Consider the following 3,909-nt stretch of genomic DNA (forward strand, 5'->3'; position numbering starts at 1 on the left):
GAACTAACCGAGCCTATGGGGGATTTTGGAGGTGAAGAACAAGACGTTTTCATTTTGGAGTTTGTCATGCTAAAACGACAAAATGACATTCCTCACTTGAAGGCCAAAAAGTGCAAAATGCGATACCCGAGAGTTGGCCTCCTTACCTTTCTACCACCACCCCACGAGCATCACCGGAATCTTGATTCAAAGTTGGGGCGAAAATTTATATCCTCCAAGTGGAGGAAGAAGTGGTAAAGTCATGCCACGACATTAAATTTGGCGTTTGGTGGGAGACAACCCATCGTTTTCAAAATTTTAAGTCATTTTTTAAAATTTTCTTTTTTACGATAGTTTATTATATTGTTTTTGACGATTCTACCAAGTTTCATAATTTTTAGAATTGATTTGGATAGATTTTGGGGTGTTGAAGTGGGTCATAGTGCCAAAAAAAAAAATGCCAAAACTGCTTTAGGATTGCATTGATATTTAAAATTACAAACAACAATTCCAAAGTGCAACCTGCACTTATATTTGGTGCAGCTGGCTTGTCCTATTTTTTTGGGCCAGGTAAGTGTTTTAAATCAGTTATACATTCACTTCTTATGTCTCTCCAGTCCACACACATAGAAGCAAAGGCACCAAAAAAAATAATAATAATAAAGCCGCAGCACAACTGCCAGCGATTGAAAAAAAAAAATCTCTTCTTCCTTTCTTCTCCAGCAATCAGGTATGTTATCATCTATGTTTCTCGTCTCCTCTTCTCTCTCTCTCCCTTGCTTTCTCTCTGCTGGAATTTTTTTCTTTCTTTTTCTATACCTATGGATTGTCTGTGTGGAATTTGGGGTCACAAATTGTGCAATTTTTGTGTTGTTGGCTGATTGGTATATAAGTGTGATTATTTGAACTATAATTCCCATTAAATTGGGAGGGTAATTCATTTTCCTATTTGGGATAAAGAGTGTGATTAAAGTTATGCCCACAACCTGCTCGACAAATTGCCTGAGAGAAAAATTAATTCGCTGGTGAAGTCTGAGTAACCAAGGGACATTAAAAGATGTGTAGGAGTCAATTTTGATGTGTGGTTCGGGCACGAGAGGGAGTTTTGCTGAGTTTGTTCAAATATGGCATAATATGTAAATGGAAGAAGAAGTGAATTCGACTGTAACTTTCCTTTTCTGAATGCATATTTTCATGGTTGGATATTTTATGTACTTTCATGGTAATGCTCAAGCAAAAATGGCTAGAGTTGTTCTTTTGGGTTGTTGGTTTATAAATTGCTTGAGTTCGATAAAAAAAAAAAAAAAAAGAGAATGGAATGCTACATGGATATCTTCAGTTGTCATTGCTAATTTGGTACCATTGATTGTAATGTTGAACTTTTTAAGATTGGTACTCCTTTTTGCAGGGATGAGAATCAATTGGTATTTTCAATTTTTTTTTTTAATATTAAATGTCCCTAGTTCATCTGAAGCAATTCATGGAAGAGTTGAATAATGAGTATATGCCGAGCTAGTTGCCAAGTACACATATATCGTCCTTACATTCCTACTCCACAACATTATTTTTTTCAGGGAGTCCCTTCTAACTTTGGCTTTCACTGTTTAGTTACATTGAGGACAATGTAATATTTTAAGTTGGGGGAAGCTTTATTTTGATAGATATTTTTGTGATGGGGTGTGATATGTCATGATGAATGATAACCTGGTAGATTGATTTTATTTTGATATTTTTTTTATGGCATATTTATATTAGTGTGATTTTTTTTTCCATTATTAGCTTCTTTAGTTTTTGTTCGGAGTAAAAGTGGTGTGGGATGTGATTTTTGCACCTTGATCCATTTGTGCCTTGCTTGGTACCACCACCTTAAACCTTAGGATATGAATTAGTGATTTTTGGAAAAGAAAAAATGATTGAAGTGATGATTCTTGTTATGAATTTTAGACTCAATATTTGGCTCTTAAGTTCACTAAGTAGTCTCTTTAGGCTATAAGTGACTTTCTTTGAGTTCATTTATTTCAATTGGGTTTTGGATACATATTTCACTTGAGTTTGCATGTGCCATGTATGGCGAGGTTTATTTGTGAGTTCTTTTGCATTATTTGTGGTCTAGAACTTGTCCGGAATGAGTTTCAAGGAGAAATCCTAGACTACATTTGGTTTGGAGAATGATGTTAGGCCTTCCCTGGACCCTTTTTGTGCCTTAAATTTCCTACCCTTGCATATTTTCCCTAGTCAACCCCTTTTGAGCCTTTAACCTTTTCTTTGACAACCATGTTACAAACTTTACCCCGTTCTTCATTGATCCATCGTTTGGTAACATACCTCCTTAAATGCGTTGAAAGTGCAAACATAGGCTAAAAACCTAAGTTTGGGGGTGATGGTTGGTAAAGTGTGATGTGAAAGTTACTTGAAAGGTGAAAATGAAAAGAAAAAAAAAGTGGTCTTCCTTGAAATTTTGGAAAAAAAAAAAAAAAAGATAACAAACAACAACAAGAAAAATGAAGGAAGAATAAAGAGTTGTGAATAATGGGAAGACTAGGTGATGAAATGAAAAGATGAAGAAAATGGTGGAAGAATTTTAAGGAAGTGTGCTTTGATTGTTGAAAATTGTAGTGCTTAGGGAGGTTTTGAGTCACTATTTTCAAATTATGTTCCTTTCTCAACCAAAAGCCTACATTACAACCCTTTAAGTCCTAATTGATTTTGAACCAAGTGTGTCTATATTAGTAGAGAAATACATGAAGGGCAAGCTTATGGTACTACTTGTGTGCATTTGAACATCTTTGTGAGAGAGAGAGAGAGAGTTACTTCTTTCCATTTGATATCCCATTTTTGTTTTGAATTGCATTTTATAAGCGTGGGAGCCCTCTCTTGAGTGTGGGTACAAGTTGTGAATTTGTTCCATTTTCTAATTGAGAGGAATGAACAAAAGAAAGTTGTTTTGTGATAATGAGACACATTTTGAAGCTTTAGTGTCATGACTTGATTGCTACTTTGATTAACTTGGTGTTTAAGCTCTTGAAATGAATGAATTTTTTTGAAAAGTTATGGTGATTTAGTATGTCTTGGATTAATTGGTGGTACCAGTCAAAGTCATGTTTTTATGCTTAAAGTGGACTTTTTTGACTTGGTATAATATTGGTGCACTATTGAGTTGAGTCCTTGGAAGGGAATTGTAAGTTTTGATTTGCTTGAGGACAAGGTTTAAGTTGGGGTTTGATAAGTTGGTATTTTCCAACTTATTTCTTCTTTAATCTTAGACTTTGACTCGTTGGATTGAAAAAATAGTGCATTTAATATCGTTTACTTCCATTTTATAGGTTTTACATGCTTGAGAAGTGATCGGAAAGAAATCAAGTGAAAAACAAGTCAAATTGAAGAAAATTGGCTAAAAGTGCAAAAAGTGGCTGGAAATGCAAATCTGAAAATTTGAAATTTGAAGGCCATTTTCATCACTTTTTATTGGGGAATTTTTGGGAACTATAAAAGCAACACTTGAAAGATTTTATTATCCATCTTTGGCCATTTTCAACACAAGTTTTGGAGACTAGGGTTCATCAACTCACTCTTTGGAAGAGAAGATTTGAAGACTTGGATGAGAAATTTCTTATTATTTTACTCATTTCTTCAATTCCTTGTTATCTATTGAATATCTAAGTGTGTAGTACTCCATTCCATTACTTGAATCTTGTTTATAGAAATATTCTATGATTAAAGTTTGGATGAAACTCTTGTTTTGCTTATGTATTGAATGATTTCTATTGCTAATGAAGTGAGTTAATGTTATTTAATTAATCTTGTTCTTTAATGTTTCTTAAGGGATTAGCTAACCCTAAGACCCGTTCATTTACTTCGATTTGAGCTCGAGAGAGGAAGATTGAAGTTGAGAAAGATAATTAACGAGAATTTCTTTAAAACTCATCTAAT

The 3,909-nt window shown here is 34.1% G+C and overlaps 1 long non-coding RNA gene across 1 annotated transcript; it reads left to right on the forward strand.

Moving 5' to 3' along the window:
• Positions 1-613: 613 nt before the first annotated feature.
• Positions 614-2,475, forward strand: LOC132029537 (uncharacterized). Its single transcript, XR_009407856.1, has 2 exons — positions 614-709; positions 1,388-2,475. It is a non-coding gene; the product is annotated as an uncharacterized LOC132029537 (long non-coding RNA).
• Positions 2,476-3,909: the final 1,434 nt, after the last annotated feature.

Source organism: Lycium ferocissimum, chromosome 9 (genome assembly GCF_029784015.1).
Source record: "Lycium ferocissimum isolate CSIRO_LF1 chromosome 9, AGI_CSIRO_Lferr_CH_V1, whole genome shotgun sequence".
Classification (NCBI taxonomy): Eukaryota; Viridiplantae; Streptophyta; class Magnoliopsida; order Solanales; family Solanaceae; genus Lycium; species Lycium ferocissimum.